This window comes from Polypterus senegalus, chromosome 4 (genome assembly GCF_016835505.1).
Source record: "Polypterus senegalus isolate Bchr_013 chromosome 4, ASM1683550v1, whole genome shotgun sequence".
In the NCBI taxonomy this organism is placed as follows: domain Eukaryota; kingdom Metazoa; phylum Chordata; class Cladistia; order Polypteriformes; family Polypteridae; genus Polypterus; species Polypterus senegalus.
In genome coordinates, this window is record NC_053157.1 from 140,150,298 (window position 1) to 140,173,974 (window position 23,677).

Below are 23,677 nucleotides of genomic sequence, written 5' to 3' on the forward strand. Positions count from 1 at the left end.
GATTGTAATTGAGGGGCAGCTTAAATGCAAATGATCCTGTAATGGAGCAGCAGACAGCATGTCTTTTCCTTAAAGTGTTTTTTTCATTAGTTATTTTAAATATTTTATGTGAGCAGAGTATCTGATCACTCATTAAGTGGTGATAATTATTAATGAGTTGGGCATACAGAACAGCACACAGACAGGACTTCTTAAAAAAATAATAAGAATTCATTGCATTTTTATAGTGCTTTTCAAAGAACTCAAAGCACTTTACACAGCCGCCATTTTACGCCAGTACGCTCACCACACATTAGCTGTTTGGTTGTGAATTGGAGGGATATAGTTAGCCAATCAGAGACAGGGGATGATTAGGGGGACAGAATCACCGGGCCGTGGGGAACAATTTTGCCAAGACATCAGGACACACCATACACTTTTTAAGAAGGATGCCCAAGGATCTTTAATGACCATAGATACTCAGGACCTTGGTTTTACATCTCAACCAGTGACCCCATCTCTGCACTGGGGCATTGAGATTCACATTCACACCACAGGGTAAGTGCACCCCCCTTCTGGCCTCACCAACACATCTCTACCAGCAGCGACCCAAGGTTTTCCTAGATGGTCTCCCATCCAAGTACTGGCTGGGCCCAAACATGCGTATATTCAGCACTTTTTCCTTCTTTCTATTGTCTCAAATTACCAATACTCACAAGTCAGTAGTCTAGATGAAAGTCAGTTACTGCCATGCTGCCTTCTGCTTATAATATTTGTAATGTTAATTTTTAAATATTTTGTCCTTTTTACTTCCATATAAATAATTTAAATCAAAGTCTAGATTTTTTAAAAGTGCATTCCAGACTTTGGAATGACTTTAAAATTAATTTTCTCAACAAGTCTTTTCATCTTCCCCCTCATTGCCTGGATGGTTGCATTATTAATTTACTTCCTGGTGCATCCATGCCAAAAGCTTGTGTTTTTCCTTTATAGCACACTGAAATGAAAGCTATGGTTAAATATATTCAAACAATTTGGCTATTGGGTTTATTTCACCGTCCAATAGTCTCCTCTGAGCTTGATTTTTTTGTGTCTAAACTGATGATTAGGCTGATTCCTGGACTGAGAGGTATAAGCTGTGAGAAAAGACTGTGGACTTTTCTTCTGCTTCTTAAATGAATATTGACTCTTCAGACACAGAGGTTAGGGAAAGCAGATTACATTCATTTTTCAAGTATGTATAATTTTTGGCATGACATTTGGTCAGTAATTAGTGTTGCTGCTCCATTACTCCAAGAATCATTTTTTTATTTTCAGCTATATGAACTTTAAATTCATATTACAATACAATACAATTTATTTTTATATAGCCCAAAATCACACAAGAAGTGCCGCAATGGGCTTTAACAGGCTTTTGACAGAAACCCCAGCCTTGACTCTCTAAGAAGGCAAGGAAAAACTCCCAAAAAAAACCCTAGTAGGGAAAAAATGGAAGAAACTGTGGGAAAGGCAGTTCAAAGAGAGACCCCTTTCCAGGTAGGCTGGGCATGCAGTGGGTGTCAATACAATACAATACACAGAACAAAACGTATTCACTTTCTGTGCTTTCCAAAAGACTTACATATTAGGGATATCTGACACCTTCAAACTGTCCCAGTACAGATGTATGTGAGTGGCTCTTGCCATGTGCCTCACACTATCTTGATGTGATCTGGAGCCAAATGACAGTATTGCAGACGAAGTACTTTAAAAAAAGAAAGAGTTCTGCCTTTCAGATAACCTCAACTTCTTCACATTATTTCACAAATTCTGTACTGTGTAATAATGTGTAACAGATGTCATTTTTAATTAAAGTAAAGTCACATATTGAGAAAGATGATTTGACTGGTTTCAGGGATGATGATAACGTCCAAGGTTGTGCCCGCGATGGACTAGTCTACCAATAAATATTTGTTTCTGCCTTATACCCAACATGGCTGACACACACTTGACTTTCTCTACTGGAATAAGCTAGTTTAAAAAGTGGATTATGATTTACATAGTAGTACTTTTTAGCATAAATGATGGGAATTTCAGCAACAAAGTGTTTTTTGTAAACATTTAAATGTAATAGCATTTATTTTATAAATAACATTATATCACATCACATTTTATTATTATTTATTTGTGTAATTATGTTTTAATAACACTGCCTTTCTGTGGTGGGCTGGCGCCCTGCCCAGGGTTTGTTTCCTGCCTTGTGCTCTGTGTTTGCTGGGATTGGCTCCAGCAGACCCCTGTGACCCTGTAGTTAGGATATAGCGGGTTGGACAATGGATGGATGGATGGGTAATACTGCCTTAGTTCTGTTATTTTCTTTAAATAAAAAGCACACCTCTGCTAAAACATGCTGCTGTCACAAGATGGCAGTAGTTCTGTTTTTTTCATACAAATTGTGAATACCATAAAGGAATGTAAAATTCCATTGCCTAATAATATTTAAAAATAATATATTTCATACCCTTTCTGTACAAATACTTCAGTAAAGGGCAGACTAATCTCATAAAGTATATTTCTTTGCTAAAATTCTTTGAACACGTTACTAAGGGGTTTCAAATAATGGGGCAGTGTACACTTGTATCTGTGCATGAACACTAAGGGTGGTTAATTTCTCTTCTCATTTCTAACTAATACATCAGTTTATTAGGACATGCTGACTTTTTGGTTGTTCATCCATAACCAATTAGCAAGACTTATCCATATTCAAGGTAAATGGCAACCATTTTAAATGGATGATACAGTTTTCAAAGACCTCCTTGTGGCAGGTGTGAGCGTTATTAACCATGGTGGTGACTGCTAATTACCATCTCATGCACCCATGCCCACTAATATTGCTTTATAATTGTTCTTTTGGGGTTTAAAAGTGGAATTACCAAGGTCCACATTTACCTGCTAATATTCAGTATTTTGTCTGATTAAAGCATAATCTGTAATTTCCTGTAAATTTCACATCATGCTCTTTTACTGCTACATTACTGCTACGATTAATACTGTAAATGTTTTATATATTCAGTTTTTTTCCTAGTGGAAGATTTCATTGACATCTTTAATCCTTCTTTTTCATAATCCTGGCCTTGTGAAAGTTTCCAAGCTGGGAAGGAATAAGGACTCATAGCGCAGGAGAGATTTGCCACAGAGACATTCTCCACAGATGGAGAGAAGCACTCCAGCAGTGTCAGATCACTTTTACACACCAGCGAGGTAAGATTTGGACCCACAAAGGAGCAGTAGACATGAGCACTAGGGTAGTGCCTTATAAGTTAAAAATAACGGGACATCACAGTGAAGAAGGACATTGAGGAATGTGAGATGGAGATGGTAAACTTCTGGGCCCATAGGTGTCGGCATGCAATCCCTTCCTGAGAATACTGGGTCCATGTTACCCTTTAAAGGTTAATGTTGAGGCGAAAAAGAGGGAGGCCCAAGCAAACAGTCTTTTTAATGGGCAGCCTACAGTTCTTGATTGATAAAATTTAGATGCTATCAGAGAGACTGTTAATTATGCAGAAACACTTGGGGAAGATCTCAGATCCCTGATGCTGAAGCTTGACTGTAAGTGATCTGAGAGTGTTGAGAGTCTGAGATTTTGGCTTCTGCCATTAATTCTTACATGTTTTTATGTGAAGATTTGATTTATTTTTCTTAATTCTTGTGCTTAATTGATTACTGCATCTTTTGACGTTAGTGGTTTCCTGAAATAACTATCATAATAAATACTTAATTTAGAATTAATTAATTTGATTTCATATTGGAAAATCATATTGACAACTGCCTGTCCAAAGAAATTCAAATGCTTGCCTTTAGATTTGGTTTGGGTCTAATGCACAATAACTCTTTATCATGGGCATAATAGTCGAGGGGCTAAAACCACTTCATGTTAGAGGATATTTAAGTTTAGATTCAGAATGTGAAACAAAACAGAAGAAATATTCAATACCAAAAGAAAAAAAAGTTGCCAAGGTAGTAAGAGAGAGAAGTTGTGACATTTACTTTATAGTCTAGGGGTGGAAAAGCCATCCCACCAAGTAGAACCAATAGGAGCAGCAGTGTCTTGTTTTTCTTTTCTGTTTCATTCTTTATGTGTATTTTGTTTAGAATGATCAATATATTACTTTTAAATCTGTCAAACTCTTTGGTCTTATTTAGTTTGAGTACAGATGCCAGAAGGGCATGTTACTTGCTACAAAATCGGTGGCACCTCTTTATTTACAGCAGTGCCCATCACCAATCCACAGGCAAAAATCGCTATTCTGTAAAAATTAAATTAACAGTAAAAAACACCTTGATAATTTAATCCATCCATTCAACCATCCATCTTCCAAACCTGCTTAATTCTAACCAACGTCATGGAAGTTGGAGTTTATCCCAGCATGCGTAGGGCACAAAAGCAATAATGTATTGTTAAATTGTTTATAGCAAACTCAACTTAGTTTTCAGTTGTTTTCAGTTTTCCATAATATGCTCAATGCAATTTCTTATCTAGAAACATATTTCTGCATGGATATGTGAAATTCTCTTATCCAGTTTCCTGGTTGCTTGGGCAGGGCTTTCGACCCTGTAGTGTTCTTGGCATACCTTTGCCCATGTTTGTGTGTGTGCAGTTTGAACCTTTTTTTTATCAATCTGGAATTGAAGGCTAAAGCCCATTAAGTGACAAACGACCAGTTTTTATGACACATTTTAAAGGGTGCATGAACTTGTACATCTCAATAGTTTGGAGAAGGCATTATTAGGACGAGTCACGCTGATTACTTACATACAAAAAGGTTAGCACATTGCCGATTGGATAAAACTGGAAATTTATTAATGTATATTTCCTTTTCTGTTTTCAGTGTTAAATATATGATGTTGAGGCTAAAATATCTTCTAACACTGCACTTTAATAATAATAATTCTTTACATTTATATAGCGCTTTTCTCACTACTCAAAGTGCTCTCCAAACGTGCTCATTAAGTAAGTAAGTAAGTTTAAAATGTCGATCGTGCGGTTATTTCTGTTGATTAATTCATGATTTCATTATTTATAGCTAATACTGTTACCAAGTGTCTCTCTAGTGCCTTTCACATCTACATGTACTCTCACTGCAGTGTCTGTCGATTAATAAACAGGCTGTAGCATATCTGTCTAGTGCCTTCTCTATGTTTTATATAGCGCCTTCTCTCACTGCCTCTTATACAGTGAATTCCCTGTTGATCTGTCTCTGCCTTTTATATAGTAGCTTAAGAAAGTTTTGATAATTTTTTTTTCAGTGTTTTTGAAAATAAAAAGACGTCTTGATCAATCTCTGTGAAGCATGTATTCTGCTAAATAGTTTGCCATTATCATTTAATTAGCTATTTCACACAAGTAAGTCCCCGGTAAGCTTTTTTTTATATAATTCTTTATCCAGTTTTCTTGGTTAAAAGTGCCCACTGGCATGTATAGTTAGTTAGTGTGCTATCTACTTTTATAATAAACGTATAAATAGTATGTATGTGTATGTGTGCAATATCTATACAAATGTTTATGTGTATGTGTAGATTCATTTGAATCATCATTTGTATAGTACCTACTTGATGGTTTCCATTTTTCCATGAGAGGGAATGTTTATATTTACTGGACTTTCTTGAGCTTTCTCCACCTTAGGTCAAAATGCAGAGGAGGCCAACAGTATTTTTCCAGGGCGTGTGAAAGTGACTTTTCGTAAAGGACCATAAGGCTTTTTGCGCCATGACGCATCTAAGGAAGCAAAAACACTAAAGGACAACCCACAGTTGAGGGACAAGTCTGCCCCACTGAAGCAAGAGACTGTCCGAAGAAATGCCATCAGGATTGTCTTGGAAAGAGCGGGTGATTCCACTGACAAATTGGAGGTACTTAGAGAGTATGTTCTCCAGTTCGGAAAGTATAAAAGTCCTTTAGGTGGTTCCTTGAAAATGATGTAGGATATGCAGTCTACATCGTTCAAAATATTCAGAAGGAAAGAGACACAGGAGTCTTCTTTGAAGGTGGAAACAGCAAGGACAGTCTTCTGTCATTTGAGGAATATGCACTCAGCCTTCAGGAGATAAAGTCTCTTCTGGATTATGAAGTAGAGAGACCAACTCTTCCAGCATATTCAGAAGATGAAAACCTTGTTGGTTTTGGTGTGAGAGGGAAGAGCACCTGGAAACAAATCTGGGAGGGCAGGGCAGATGGTTATGCAGCTTTTATCATGGCAAAAAATGTGCAGTAGGTACAAAAATGTACCGTTTGCAACAGTATCTGTTGAGGAAAAGCCAGGCTGCAGTCACACCATCTTCAACTACTCAGTCTACTGAATCTTTGCCATCCAATCCAAGTAAACTGTCTGGTGGGTATCCTAAGTAATGCTAAAATCCTACGTTATTTCACATACTGTATATAGACATTTAATTTCAAGTCTTTCATTTTTATTGTGTTTTTGTCTATGTCAATACACCTATTTATTTATTTATTTATTTTTTAATCTAGTGTTTTTTCCCTTAGAAATGGATGACGATGAAGAATTGGAGAAGGCAATGCTAAACATACCTCCTTCATTACTCCTGCTCCTGACCCAATATGGTAACCAATATGATACATATAGCACTACAAGTGTTAGATGTTTTCAGTCTTTTTTTTTTTTGGTGTCCACTAACCACTTTCCACCATTTTGATTTTTAGAAGCTGAACCACAACTCCTGGGGCCACCAACATAAGAAAAAGGTTTTCAGCATAAGTTCAGATCTGACAACCAAAAGATGAATTTATCCGTTCAATAGTTTATTATATTGGTCATGTTCTGACCATGTTCAACTAATAAAGTTTTTTTGTTCATGTTACAGTAACAATATCAAAAGAACAAAATTATTAATTTCAAACAATGAGAAGGGTAAGTGTTATTTTATTGTTTTGCATGTTCAAGTGTTCTAGTGCTTTATCTGCTCAAGTAAGCTGTGGACATTCACAAGACGTGTTGTAATGAGGGTATAGCATGCTGAATTTTATTATCACATTTAATTGAGCAGACAACGCATGAGGCAGCTTACATCGACAATTTTCAAACATTTTTTTCAACTTTGATAACTGCTGTTTCTTTATTTTTTGGTTTCCTCCAAGGTGATTCCACTTCATGTGTGACTGTGTCTAAACCACCTGATGAAGTACCTAGCTCTGTGCATTCAGTACTGTTAGGTGGTAAACTTGATTCTGCTTTTTTGGTAATTTATAACAAAAATAAAAGCCTACACATTAGTTTAAGCAAATCAAATGTGATTTTGCATCTATACAGATCCAGTTGTAAAGCAACCAGTGCCCATTCCTCCAGAGCTGCCGTGTCTTGTTCAGGAGTCAACTGCAACTCGGCTTGAAGTGTTGTCAACATGTAGGTCACCAGTTCACTATAATTTACAAAGTTCTCAAATTCTGCTTGTCTATTGTTGTAATTTACTTGTTTCTTCCCTGTAATGTTCTTCACTTCTTTTCTACTCTGTACAGCAAGGACAATACATTCCACAACTGCCACTGTGTCTAGGACTCCATTAAGGCACAAGTCCAAAACAACTGGTAAGTATGAACTCTAAATAGAATAGGCTTTAAAATGTTACCATTTCCTATAAAATTCCATAGTCAATCTACATGCACTTAAAACCTTCTATTGAATTTCTTCTCAGAATCTTCAGTGCCTCAACAGTCTTCACCTCTCCTGCAAACAACAGGACAAGCTGCATCACAACAGGCGATACCCAGGGCTCAGAGTACGTTCGCAAGGATTTAGTCCCCATCTTCTTTTTGTGTCTCCACTTACCAGTATACACATAAAACCCCTTAACAATGAAAAAATTAATATTTATATTTGGGATTACAGGTGGTTCTGCCCCTCTGCAGTATCCAGGGTACGATCATGACATTAGTCTGTAGAACTGCTACCAGCAGCAGAAGGTCTGGATGAAAACAGAGCTGGAATTGATGGGGCTGTGGCCCGGCTCCCTCCCTGTTCACCACCCAATGCAGATGGTGTCTTTGTGGCATTTCCCATCTCAGCCTGAGTTGACAGACTGCACTTTTGAACATCCATCGCCCAAGTACTTTCAGCTTCACCCCTTATTCATCTGGAAGCCTGAAAATGCCAACTTGATGGGCAGGCTGAGGAACAACTATGTTCTGCCATGACTTCAGGGTTGTCCACAACCACATACAGTGATCCCTCGCTATATTGCACTTCGACTTTCGCGGCTTCACTCCATCGTGGATTTTAAATGTAAGCATATCTAAATATATATCACATATTTTCCACTGGTTCGCGGATTTCCGTGGACAATGGGTCTTTCAATTTATGGTACATGCTTCCTCAGTTTGTTTGCCCAGTTGATTTCATACAAGGGACGCTATTGGCGGATGGCTGAGAAGCTACCCAATCAGAGCACGTACGTATTAAATAAAACTCCTCAATGATATACGATATGCTTCCCGTGCAGTGTTTCACACACTTAAAAGCTCTAACAGCCCGTATTTTTCATTGTTTGCTTTTCTCTGTCTCTCTCACTCTCTCTGACATTCTCTGCTCCTGACGGAGGGGGTGTGAGCAGAGGAGCTGTTTGCACAGTGGCTGTTTGCTTAGAAGATACGGACGCTCCTCTACAAAATGCTGAAAGGCTACCTTCACATTGATCCCTTCATTGTGGCCGCTTTATCACGGTGCTTGGATACTTAAAAGCGCAACAGCCCTGTTGATTTTTGATTGTTTACTTTACTCTCTCTTTCTGACATTCTCCGCTCCTGACGCGCGCCTTGAAGAGGAAGATATGTTTGCATTCTTTTAATTGTGAGAAAGAACACAATTACACAATGCTCTGATTGTTTCATGTGGTCAGCCAAAATCAAGATACGAAAATGAGTTCATTTCTATTCTTCTAATAAAGTTTTTAAAATGTATGAATCAGAGGGACTGACAGATCCGAAAATGTAATTTAAAGATTTTGCAGAAACTGAGTTCTTTCAGCAGGAACTAAATGCCACAAGGAAGAGAGTAGAAGAAAAAGGACAACAGAAATGGAAAAGGCCTGATCCGCAGCCTCGGGGTCGCATCTGTTGATTTTGCCAGTTGCAGCTCAAGCAGGGTCCTAACAGCCCTCATATGCATGTGGCATTTCCAGGGCGCCCTGGCAAATACATTTACTGCCCAGCCAAGGTCTTCTACCTTTATAAGGATAAGGGGATGGAAAAGGAGATGACTAAGAAAGAATTCCAATCATCAGCTTTTTATGAAACAGAGAGGAGGAGGTGGGAAGAGGAAAAGAGGGAAATAAAAAAAGAACTAGTTTATTGAATAATTGGGAAAATATGCTGCCTTTCTTTGTGGTGCCTCTTTGGTTCTCCCGAGTTTCTCTGTATAACTGTGAGGAACATTTACAGGACTGTTGTTTAGCAAAGAGCTGAAAGTTCGCAAGTCTTTCACAAATTTTATAAAACTGGTAATCTGTCTCATGCTAAATATGTTTCAATAATTATGTGCATATGTTTTTTTCTGTTGTTGAAATATTTGGTTTAAATTTTTTGTGTGAGACGTTTTTTCATTATTAAAGTAAAAAACATTGCTATGGCACAAAAAATGTGTCCTGTATGTTTCAGGGTGAGATTTCACCCCAGTCTTAAGCACATTACAGATTAAACAATACATTAAAAAAAACTCCATTGTCGTTGTGTGGAAATTAAAATTAACAATGCACAGTTAGACCCTGCATCAAGTAGTTAGTGGGCTATGGTTGGATGAGAAAATGCAAATGCTGTGGACTGAAGATTAGAGAAATCCTGTAACTTTGAGGAAAAAAAAAATGAAGCAGGATAGGAGACCAGACGGTTGTGGCGAGTGCCCTCTTCTACGCGGTGGTGTGCTGGGGATGCAGCATAAAGATGAAAGACGCCTCACGCCTGGACAAACTTGTTAAGAAGGCAGGCTCTATTGTAGGAGTAAAGTTGGACAGTTTAACATCTGTGGCAGAGCGACGGGCACTAAGCAAACTCCAGTCAATCATGAAGAATCCACTGCGTCCACTGAACAGTGTCATTTCCAGGTAGAGGAGTAGCTTCAGTGACAGACTTTTGTCACTGTCCTGCTCCACTGACAGACTGAGGAGATCGCTCCTCCCCCACACTATGCGACTCTTCAATTCCACCCGGGGGAGTAAATGCTAACATTACTCAAAGTTATTGTCTGCTTTTTATTTTTATTACTATTTAATTTAATATTGTTTTTTTTTTTGTTTTTTTTTGTATCAGTATACTGCTGCTGGATTATGTGAATTTCCCCTTGGGATTAATTATCTATCTATCTATCTATCTATCTATCTATCTAGAATCACAGCTTTGCTTCCAGCGACCAGAGGACATGATGAGAGTGAAAATCTTATCAATAAGGGCAACTTTAGAAATTGTTCAGAATTGTTTTGCAAAACCTGTTCACATCTTGACAGCTCATTTTGTCATCTGTGTTTTCTAGAATTCTGGCATGTTACAGCCCACACAAAATCATTGAATTGTTTCATCTTTAGAAGATCTAGGATGGGGTCAAAACATATTTTTTTTGCAAGTAGATGAGATAGCAGATATTTAATATAGTGCATAGCTACCGATTATAATAAGACGAGTTACATAGATATTGCTTGTGTAATTTCTTTGTGAGATGTAAAAACTGAAGCAAACTTCTGGAAGGCTGACAAGATTATTAAAGTATTTGTTCAGAGTAAGCAGTACAATGTAGATGTAGATGAGGTCTGGTGTTACTAATTATGTTTTCTCTTTCCATTAATGATAGCCACACACAAAGCAGTAAGCACATTTGTTATTACAGTTACACAGTGGCATCAATGTATAATTTTCTGAAATAATTAAGTACTGAAATTCTCTAAAGTAGGGCAGCACGGTGGCGCAGTGGTAGCGCTGCTTCCTCACAGTTAGGAGGCCCGGGTTCACTTCCTGGGTCCTCCCTGCGTGGAGTTTGCATGTTCTCCCCATGTCTGCGTGGGTTTCCTCCAGGCGCTCCGGTTTCCTCCCACAGTCCAAAGACATGCAGGTTAGGTGGATTGGCGATTCTAAATTGGCCCTAGTGTGTGCTTGGTGTTTGTGTGTGTCCAGCGGTGGGTTGGCACCCTGCCCGGGATTGGTTCCTGTGTTGGCTGGGATTGGCTCCAGCAGACCCCCGTGACCCTGTGTTCGGATTCAGCGGGTTGGTAAATGGATGGATGAATTCTCTAAAGTGTTAATACATCACATTTAAGTTATAGTGATGTGCTATGATATAAACTCTTGCTGTTAAAGTCTGCTTGGTATTTCATTTAAATGATTTGCTCTTTCATCTTCTTAAGATGTGCTATATTAAGAAAATGAAGTCCAGTACATGTGCAGCAGAGGGGGTGTAGTATATTTGATCTGATAATCTTTTAATAATTTTGGCAAGGCTGTGAACATTGTAATCCCCCTGATATTACATCCGCATTTTCAGTGAAACTACAAAAACACAGAAATAAATGTAGGTATGAATATTGTGGAAAAATAATTTTTGGGTAGCATAGCATTCATCTTTAAGAAATAGCATAAAGGGTTAATAAATGTCGGAAACAAGATAAAGGTCAAGTGAACAACAAAATGTGCACTGAAATATAAGAATTGGTTTAGGAAAAATACTGAGATGGTCAAGTAAATAAATAATGTACCAGAAGAAAGGCTGATGTAATATACAAAATGCACTGAAGGATGACTAAGAAATCAGCAGATGTCCTATAAACGAGAGTGGACAGTTGTTATATGCACAGAAATTTCAAGGATGGTGGTGAAACCCAGAGGTATAAGAAGAACCAGAATATAATATAAGACTTTTATTTTATATAAATCATTTGGGTGTAAACTAAAGGACCAACCAGAGCAAAATGTATGCATTGATTGACACTGTATGTAAATTCAGTAGTTTATAAAATGAACCTCTATTCTGTGTTTCTTAGACCATTCTGACCATGCTGTAACACACTGCTCTTGAAGAATGCTCCCTCCAAGGCATTTTGCTAAGGAGTCATTAAAAGACACAATGAGCAGCTTTTCTCCTGCGTGAGTACTGAATTGTCCTGTTACAGGACATTTCTCTCTTTAATAAGATGTTAAATTTCGACCACAATATATGTCCTGAAATTAAAATATAAGAAATCCTCTCCTGTAATATGTCTCTTTTCTGCTTTGTGAGACTCTGCCCACCAAAATGTCTGTGCACGTCTGTGCTCACTTTTCCCAGTTCTGAGTCATTTCAAGCCAGGATTCTGCCCCAGACACTCTGGTGGCCATGTACCCAAGCTAATGGATTTAAGCAGAGAAGCAGATCTTGTAAGTACTGCACTTGAAATGCTCGGTGCTTTATTTCTCCCAAATGCAAACACACACATCCTCTACATGGTTTCTCTGAATAGCTTTGTGCCTTCTGACAGCAGAGTGTGCACACCCCACACAGATAAAGTGCAGGCTGGGTACTGACCCTTGATGTCTACAGCATTAAGAGAACAGCACTCATTTCAATAATGGTAATACAATATTTTAATGTAAAGTACTTTTTGACAGGCGACAAAATAGATAATAGTGAAACAAATCAAAAATATGAAGTAAGTAATATTATTAAGCTCATATTCTACTTTAATTGTTCTGTCCTTTTGCTTCTTAATATCAGTTTCAGGAAGAATATCTTCCCTTATATTCCATACACTCCATTTCAACTAACTTCCAGCTAGGAATATATTTTTAACTACAATACCCAATAACATTCTTATATTTGCTTGGACTACAAAGTATTCTGATCACTACTCTGTGTATATAACCCAATAAAAAGCACATTTCATAAATTTCAGAAATAACTTTTCTGAAAGGTATCCCACAAGGTCTCCTTCAGTTCCTCTTCATCCTGAAAGCTTTTCTATGCAGATGCCCTTGCAATCTGGGAGACAGGTGTTCAAAGCTAGGGAACAGATGGGATGCAAGAATTGTTGAAAAAGTGTTATTGCTAATATGCTCATGGAAGCAAGGGTGTGAATCTTCAATCAAAGCTACTTTGCTTTATTCACTTAATGGGACTTGTTCAGAGATCATGAAATTTTCAATACTTCATTTTGTGGCAAAACTTTGTTTTCCCTGTGAGTCCCATCTATCCATTATGAAACCTGCTTAAACCTGTTCTGCCTCACAAGGCCAAGGCCCATCCTAAAAACACAGGCATTATGTAGGTACAAACATTGAATGATTTCTCAATAATGTATATGAAATCCTAAAATATCTTCTAAATGTGATCCTTACTGGAAAAAGTCTCATTATATCCATCCATCCATTATCCAACCCGTTATATCCTAACTACAGGGTCATGGGGGTCTGCTGGAGCCAATCCCAGGCAACACAGGGCACAAGGCAGGAAACAAACCCCGGGCAGGGTGCCAGCCCACCGCAGAGACTCATTATAGTCACGTTTAATTATTTATTGCCTATTGGCCATTGAACATGACTATTTCAGTGGCAAAGGGATATTTTTAAGAACCTTTAAAATGCAAAACTGCCCAGCTACCATTACTGGACACAACTAAACAGGCTTAGCTCAGTCTGTGAGTAGGGGTAGTTTCCCAACTTAGCCTTTTTTTATACCACACACCAATGGATGTTTGCTGAACTGAGTTCCCAACTCTTGACTAAATGTTTCTGTGGCTGGGAGCCTTTAAACCTCATTCCAGGGTAGGTTTGGATAATGTTTCTGACTCTTTCAGGACTGGGGACAATTACGGCAAATAAGTCTCTAGCAGTCCCAGATGAATTGCATTCCAGCACCCTTACCAACATTTAAAGAACGAAATCTTCAAAGGCAGCTTCTCGTTTACTTACTCTGAGTTGGTCAACAAGCTGCCTCTTCTTCTCCCGCAGAGTTGCGTTCCTGTTGGTCCTCAGGGCCCACTCTATTAGAAGTTGAGAGTACCTGAGACTGTAGTGCGTTTCCAACTGTTTTATCGTTAACAAGAAAGCACTTTTCTACTCTTTACAGTGCAACAATATCAGTTTTTGATTATTATTATATATCTAGCAGACACTTTATTCAAAGTGGCTTACGAGATTAGAATACATTACAATTGTTTCCATTTTTCTTTCACAAACACAAGCAGGTCAACTGACTTGGTCAGTGTCACACACTGCAGGAGAGGCAGAAATTGAACTGGAGACCTTTTTGTTTAAAGTTCAGTGCCTTAACACTATACCTCACTACCAGCCAATGCCTCTGTTCCTCTGTAATGAAGATTTCCTTCCTTCACTGCAAAAAATGTAATCTAAGCAAGTGAAAGTATTCATATCATAACACTAAATCTTGTTTTCCCTATTGTTAGAATTATTGACTTATCAAAAAATTTGTATTTTCGATTATTTCGTTTACTTTAAGAAATCTTATCAAGTAAAATTTTCTTACTGCATTAGGCAGATTTTTTTGCTAAATAAAAGCAAAACAATTCCCATTTAAAGGTTATTTGTCAAGGTTTTGCATACTTATGTTTGCAGTGATATGCGAAAATGCATATCACCGACAAAAGATTACTGCCAATAGGTGATTCCTGTCTGCTCACAATGGCATGTAAAGTGTTTTTCTAATGTCAGTATCCATTAATTTATCCTTAACTCATTCTCTCTGGCCTCTTTTAGGACATTCTATGCACTGAGTTACCGTAGCGCTGCTTCTGTCCCTGAAAATTCCTTGAAAATAACAAAATATTCTTTACTGTTTTATTATAAGATGATAATTATGGATGTACAAGAATAATGTACAGGATATATTAAAATAGTATTGTTGAAAACAATGTTTATAGTATCTCAGTTTTTCAGTTCAATTAGTGAGAAGTCCAGCAAAATGACACCTTTTATTAGCTAACTAAAAAGATCAGAATAGGCCATTTGGGCCCCTTCTTCAGGCCAGATGACAATTAAAAGTGAATTTTTGCTTGACTTCTCACTACATCTGTAATGGCTAACACGGTGCAACACCCTAGTACTACAGTTGAAGTTTTAGTAAATGATATAAAATTGAATATCTTTTAGAGTATACTGGAATAATCAAAAGGAATTTCTTTATCCTTGACTACCTACTGCAGGCTAAATATTAACAGATTTTTTTATGCATCTTTGCAAATGTTATGCCGCAGCTGATCCCAAGTTGATGTAGCACAGACCTCATCTGGAAGTGCTGGAAATGTCAATTGGATTAGTCATGAAGAAGGAGCAGGCTATTCATTTACAAACAGAATTTTAAAAATCTTGCCAATTCAAACAAATGTAGCCAACAATATGACTCAAATAATATTTGGAGCAAGTATTATTGACATATGACCTGAAATATGATAATGAAATTTTATGCTCAAACATGTTCCTGTTTGGGATATGCATTGGAAAATTCAATATACCATATATATATATATATATACAGTATATGGCAGAGCAAAAGAAACAGAAAATACACACAAATGAACGTGCACACATATACACAGATATATACGAGGGATGTTCAAAAAGTTTCCGCACTTTTTTTTAACTCAATTTATTAAGAATTTCAAGAACAAATTACTTTTCTACATAGACATCTTCCTTTGAGATGCAAAGATGATTTCCCAGCGTCGTACCAACTTTTTAATGCCCAATTACTACTCCTCCCGCCTTCACTGTTTCCAATGAAAATACAAAAGTGTGGAAACTTTTTCAGTGTCCCTCGTATATACAAAATATAGTTAGGCACAACATTAAAATCACTGATAGGTGAAGTGAATAACATTGATCATCTTGCTACAATGGCACCCATCAAGGGGTGGGATATGTCAGGCAGCAAGAGAGCAGTCAGTTCTTGAAGGTGATGTGTTAGAAGCAAGTTTAAGGATCTGAAGGAGTCTGACAAGGGTAAGATTGTGAATGATAGACGACTGGTATCAGAACATCTCCATATTGACATGTCTTGTGGGGTGTTCCCAGTATGCAGTTGTTAGTACCTACCAAAAGTGGTTCAAGAAAGAACAGCTTTTGAACCAGCTTCAGGGTCATGGGTGCCTAAGGTTCATCGATGTGTGTGGGGAGCAAAGAGTAGCCTGTCTGGTCCAATCCCACAGGACAGCTGCTGTAGCATAAATTGCTGAAAAAAAACCTAATGCTGGACATGAGAGAAAGGTATCAGAACACACTAGTGGCTTAGTATAGGGCTGTGTAGAGTGCCAATGATCAGTGTCAATGCTGACCCTTGTCCCCTGTCAAAAGCACCTACAGATGGGCATGTGATTGTCAGAACTAGAAGAAGGTGACTTGGTCTGATGAATCATGTTTTCTTTTAGATCAGGTTGACAGCTGGGTGTGTGTGCGCATCATTTACCTGTTAAAGAGACAACAGCAGGATGCACTAAGGGAAGAAGGCAAGCCGGCAGAAGCAGGGTGATGCTAAGGGCATTTTTCTGTTGGGAAACCTTGGATCTTGTCATTCATGTGTATACTGCTTTGATGTGTATCACCTACCTAAAGATTGTTGCAATACATGCGCACCCCATTGTGTTATTCCCTGATGGTAGTGACCTCTTCCGGCAGAATAATACATACTGCCTTGGTACTCCAGCCACTGTAAAAAAACCTCACACTGTTCAGTGTGGTGCTGAGGTGTCACCCGTTGCACGGTTGCACTCAGATCTCAATCCGGGTGCGGCAATGCACTCAAAGCAGCGCATGCCCCCAACACTGCAAAAATTGTTCAGGAACAGTTTGAGAAACATGACAAAGAGGTCAAGGTGTTGACTTGGCCTCCAAATTCCTCAGATCTTAGTTTGATCGAGCATCTGTGAGAAGTGCTGGAAAAATAAGTCTGATCCATGGAGGCCCCATCTCACAACTTACAGTACTTAAAGGATCTGCAGCTAAATGTCTTGGTGCTAGAGACCACAGGACACCTTCAGAGGTCTTGTGTATATATGCTCTCTTTATATATCTTTATATACAGTATACTGTATATATTTGGCCAGACTCTGACCAAAGGGGCCTTTTTACAAAAAGTGGCATTTAATATTCATATTAGATTGGCAAAACCAAGGGTTGCTCTTTTTAATGTCAGTTTAAGATTTTTGTTGTTGGTTATTTATTACTCATGGTATTAAAGTATGCTTTTCAATTTTCCAAAACTCATTTTTGATCACTTACACAGCAGATTTGGAAGACTAGAGCGGCCATACCTCATTTTGATAATTTTCAGCTAGACAAAAATCAAATAAGGTCATTGTGCCATATCATAATCCTGGGATATTTTATCTTTGTACCACAACACTCAGGCAGAGAGATATATTAAAACAGATTGCTTCATGCCACGCATGGCCTTTGAAGTCAATTATAATCCCAGAATGTAGAGAATTTAGTGTATCTTGCATCAGTGAGCAGGCAATGGTGCACCAGATGTGTCTCTGTGGCAGACTAAAAAGGGAACAATAACACTGACTTATTCTGTAGGGATGCAGTTTTATGTCTCTAGACTTCACAGCTTATGTTTTATACAATCCTTTATGACATTAAGTATGGATAATTTAGTATTTCTGCTTCTTTGAATATCAGGTTAAGGTCAGCTTTATGTTCTATTTGTCCCAGAGACCTCAGTGTTGTTACCCACACTTGCATTCTTCGCAAAATAATTATATACATATCTTTAAAAATATTTATTTATTTATTATAAACAGATGCTGTTTTATTTTATTTTAGAGCAAGCTAACAAACCACTGGGATAAACACCATTAATCTGATATGACAGTGTTATGCTAAAGAATGACATATCAGGGAAGAAAATGCATTCTAGAAAAAGAAAGATAAATTTACGTTGTGAGTGTAACTCTAAAATCCTATTTTGGATTATTATATATGTCATTTTTCACAGAACAATATTTACCACTATTAACGTTAAGCTGTTGAAAAGCCATGATATTCAACTTCATTGCTTTATTTTTAACTGCTTCATTTTCCTAAAGAGATTATGACTTCCAGGGTACACATCACCAGCTAAATAACTTTTAGCTTGACAAAAAGAATAAAAGAGGCAAAATGAAAGGGGTAAAAATGTATCTTAAAAAATGTATGCATACCTCATAATATGATACCCTAAATGCATTTCCAGTAAAGGGGGACCTAGTTTATTTTGTTTTCAAATTCTAGTTAAATCACTGATCTAGAATGAATGTCATATTGATCGTTAGGTTTACCTACAATGAGATTAAAAATGACTGAATTACAGACATACACATCAGGCTCAATAACATCAATATTTACCCAACCACTTAACTCTCACAATAAAATTAATTTTTCTGCTACCTGCCTCTAGTAATCTTAATTTTATCCAAGTAATATGTAACCTCTGACATTTTCTTGGAAACGTTTCTGTGATTTGTGTTTCCTGTTTCAAACAAAAGTCAGACAAGAACAGTAGTGAGCTATTCTTTAAAAACATAATTGTATGAAATTTTTGTGACTGGATTACCTAACATTCATTAATATTTCTGAGTTGGGGGGAAAATATATGGAAATGGCTACACATCATGCATGAAGACATTTTAGATATATTTGTCAATTGTTGAGGTCAATTTCAACCATAATTAAAAACTGCAAGGACAGTAAGATATATTTTGTACATTTACAGTAGTGAAGTAGATTGAGTCCTTCTCTTTAACTTGAATGTAATGGATTTCATATTTCTAAATTTGGTTAATTAAAATTGAGAACCATGCTAACTGAATCCTTCACTACTCATCAAATGATATAAAAACAGAACATTGTTTCTGTATTGCTGGCCATGGATGGTAACCATCCTGCAGCAATTTGGTGGAGGGCAATATAATTTACTTGTAATTTTGCTTGTTCAGATCACTTTTGTGTGTGTGTAGGTAGTTAATAGTATAATAGTAACCATTCATCCATTTTTTTACACCTGCTTTTCTAGTTCAGCATCATGGGGATAACCTTACAGCCTTAATGGTACTTTTAATTACAAATTCAATTGACCTAAGAAATATTTTTGGTTCTTTTTATAGCATCTGTATGTACACCTTAATATGTAATTTAATCACCTTTCTAATGTTTCTTTATGTGTCTTAATTAAAAGGACCTTACCCAGAAGTTTAGGTAATGGATTATGTACCACCATCACCATCTTTTAAAATAAAGGGAAATACATGTTTATACTTTGAGGGTGTCACACACAAGTGAATGGGAGGGAGCTTTATGGACCAAGTTAGGGTAATTCCATGCCAGGCCAGGGGGTGGCAGGGTGCACTAACCTTTGTTCTGTTGTCTCTGCAGACAAAAACCGAGTAAACCTGTCTGATCCAACTCTAAAGATGTCACTTCCAGTTCCGGCAACCAAAAGCATGTCCCTCAATCCCAGATGCACACTTCTGGGTTCACTATGCCACTTACTGTTTGGACATTTAAAACCACCATCTTTTCCAACCATCCTCAGTTCAGTTACGGACTCCAATACATGCACAGCTGTGCTACTTTCAAACCCTTTACACACAGGGGAAAAAAATGAAGGCCTGGATGTCTAAATCTCAACTCACTACTATTCCTGAGATACTGAGAAGAATTGTTGTTCTTTACATAATCCACATTTCTCTTTCTGGACTTGGCCAGTGGTCATGAAGGCCTTTTGGGGGCAGTCATTTTAGGATAACTACTGAGTGTGAAGGTGTTTTGACTAGCAGTACCAAGAAGATGAAGGATGTTATACAAAGTTTATACTGAAGACATGAAATGAATATTGATGTCTCCGAAGAATCCCTTAGGTTTTAATGAATTTGCACTAAAATCTAGGTGACCAGTGAAAGAAACGTTTGTCTTAAACACTCCCATTAGACTCATTCTTATGCTCATGCTACCCACTATACAAATAGCTATGCCATTAGTTTGGAGAGATACAATTCACTTTAGAACATACAGTTAAAAAGATAAGTCCAAGTTGTTATTATTGATAGCTTAGAATGGCTCTCCTCCAAGCTAACATACCTATAGAACAGTCTGGCCTAATACCTCGCTAAAATCTTGCTACAGATAGTGAAATAGATTATGATTTTTTTTGTGAATGGGGTTTTCTGACCATTACTGACACTCAAAACTGAGAACGTAATTCAGATATAGAAGTCTAAAATTGTAACAGCTTCTTTGTGTTGTCTTTTTTTTGTTAGTTACCATTTTTTTTTATTTTTAAAACGTTAGTAAAATTACAAATGTAGTTAATTGGACTGTGAATTTTTTTATTACACACCAGTCACAATGGTTGAACATCTTAGTAGCCGTATAATTAATGAAAACTATGTGAAATGCAGCTACAACATTATTATAATATCTTTTAGAATAAAAAGAAGGAAGCACTTGTTTGCATTCAGCACCTTAACCACATTTATTCAGTACTACAGACCGTCTGCCTAACTGAGCTCCTGAATGTACGCCCAATTGACTCCAGGAATGGAGCAGTTTATACCCAATTCCTGGAAGCATAACTGGGACATTTATAGATTTTTCTTTCTGATGTAAGAGGTAGCAGAGGCTATTATGCTATATTGTCATCTGTTGTCCCCTGGGCACAATGCAGCTCTGCTCAGTTCACTTTCTTTTATTTAAAGGGCTGTGTAGTCTAAACGGCAATTGATGGCCAGACCTAACGTTGGTATTACACTGCTGGACTCTTCAGCTGCCACATACAACATAATTTTTAGAGGATTTCTTCTTTGATCATTGTGGCTGCTCTCAGTAAATGGCTCCTTGCACAAGAGTTCTGGAAAAAAAAAGCATAAAGTAATTTTCTGTTAAAGTATATCTAGAACAATTGCTCTCTTGGCAAATCTTTTACATTTTTGGTCCTTTTTACTCATTCTGGTGTGTGTACAGATCATAGTACTGTACGTGTGTATATATATCTAACTATTTATGTATTTATTTATTTAAAGAGCTTCTGCAAAAAGCCAAATTTCCCCCTTGGGGAAAAAGAAAAAGAAGTTATCTTTTACTATTAGCATGTTGTTTGAAAATTGTATTTAGACTAAAGTTTGTCGATAAATCTGGATATATATACCATTCTATAAGAATAGTTCATGTGTACCCTGTAAATTAACATTAGTATTTACCAGTGTTTTTGATCATTGTATAGCCTTAATGAAGATAACCTGTACAATTGGCAAAATCAACAACCAGCTACCTATCTGACCACGAGTGCCAGTAGCGTCACACAGCTACCATCCTAGCTCGCCAGACCATAATAAAAATATCTTTAAAAAATAATTAAAACTTCCTATTTTTGACATAGGAGGAAAGTGGAAAACTGGAAAAAGTACACTCTTATACAAATAGGATCCACAAAACCACCCATGCCTACATTATTCTGGGTAATTTAAGAGATTTCATAATATAGAAAGCTTGCTTCCTTATTCTGAGGAAGACAAATATTTATGGTCTATAGCTATCTATCTATCTATCTATCTATCTCTTCTTCTGGCATAGACAGCTTATTGGGAAAATGCATACTTTTAAAACTTCACTTTTTCATTGAGCATGGAAAAAGTTTCTATTGTAGTATGACACTCCTATTTTTGTTGTTAAAGCTTGTAGGCACCCTTTATAGGATGTTTTAAATTGCTACATTGTTTTAATGCTTAATTATTCATTAGTTTTTACTAAACGTTTATTTGGGAAAATATGCATTTAGTTGCTCACTCATTTATGTTCTAAACCTCTTTATTCCAATACAGTGTGACAAAGAATCAAAGTGTACATAGGCAACATTGAATACAAGATAGGATCCAGCTCATCACTGGGCACACTAACTTAGGTCTGATCAATTTGCGGGTGACAACCTTCATATTTTTGTCGGGTGGAACCAGAGAAAACTCACCTGATCACAAGGAGAACTTGCAATGATCCCTCACATCCCTACAATTATAAAGCATCTGCACTAAAAACTGTGCCACCACAGGTGAGAGCTATGGTGGCCTTAAAAGGCAAAGTGCAAAAACAAAAAAGAAAAAGAGTGCAAAATGAACCTTAACAAGTGAGAGTGTCAAATTCACTTTAAAAAGTGACAGCATGAAATAAAAAAAAATAAAAAACTGTGACAGTAAAATTGACATTAACAAGTAAGAGTGTAAAATGAACAAAAAGTGAGAGGATAAAATTGACATTAAAAATCTGGAGTGTAAAATTAGCAATAAAAATCGACAGCAAGAAATTCACAATAAAAAAGTGAGAGCGTGAAACTGACACAAAAAAGTGAGTGTGAAATCAGCATTAAAAATTGAGAGTGTGAAATTAAAAATTAAAAATCCAGAGTGTAAAATTAACAATAAAAAGTGAGTGTGAAATTAACAAAAAAATGACAGCATAAAATCAGCTTTAAAAACTGAGTGTGAAGTTAATATTCAGAATCCAGAGCATGAAATTAAGTATAAAATGTGAGAGGTGACAGCGTGAAGTATCAAAATTAAAAAGGGAGAGCATGAAATCAATCAAAACTTGCCACAGAAATGGAAACGCATGCCATCTGGATACACAGAAGCCCCATTTCTGTCAGTATGCCATCCTTGGAATTTACAAATGAACTGTCATTTAAAAGATGTGTGAACAAACACACAGTCACAGACACTAAAGAAATCACATTGATCTATTGAAATTACTCACACCAAGGACCATGAGTGCTCCATTTCTCAGCCATGTGGTCTTGGTACTGTATATGACCTGTGAGCAGATCAAGTCCCAGTAAATTACAGTTTTTGCTTTTCTGTGAGAGGATGAAGTAAACCTAGCAAATGGTTGTTCAGTTTAATAAACTTACCATCAAAATGCAAGCTATTCTTCCTATTTAAAGGTAACATTTGCATTACATGAACAATGTCGGAGAGGGTTAGTAGGTGGAGCCCCTGACCGGTAGTAAAGTCTAATGGAGACAAGTGCACAATAACAATGATCTCTGTTATGAGCCATTCTAGTGAAAACAGACACAAAATCAGAAAATAAAGAATACTGAGTCTTAATCTTCTTTTATGAGGTGAATCACGACATTCACAGCATTCCTTGAAATATCCTATGCCAAGAAGTATACTGAAATAAAACATTGCTAACGTAAAGCTGTTTATTAGAATTCAGCATGAAGGGAATGAAAAAGCTGTGATTTAATGAAAATAAATAACTGTAGATTCTGAATGTGAGGCGCAAAGGCTTGATGATGATGCAAATGGATCTGGTGGGCTTCAAAAGCAGCTATAGAAATAACATTTTTAAATGTATAAATAAAACCTTTAAGTATTCAGTCATGTGATAGATGAAGCACAGTACACTGGGTAATTAGATTTTAGAGAAGCACAATGTCTCAGATGGCAGCATTGACACTTCACAGTGCATAGATTCCAGTCTCATTCCTGAGCAAGAAATTCACAATTTTTTCTGTCCACCCTGTCCAGCTGACCTTATCATCAGACTGTCATATAGAAACTTTTTTATTTAAAGATTCTATTTCTCTTAATTATGTATATATCTGTCTTATATAAGTGATTTGATTTTCTTTGCCTGCAACTACTTCTCTGATACTGCATGTTGTAAATCATTTTGAGCTATGTCCATTGCATAAAAACGTGC

General features: G+C 37.0%; 1 pseudogene; it reads left to right on the forward strand.

Annotated features, from left to right (window-relative positions):
- The first annotated feature begins 5,818 nt into the window (after positions 1 to 5,818).
- LOC120528752 overlaps positions 5,819 to 23,677 on the forward strand; it is a 59,168-nt pseudogene continuing 41,309 nt past the window's right edge.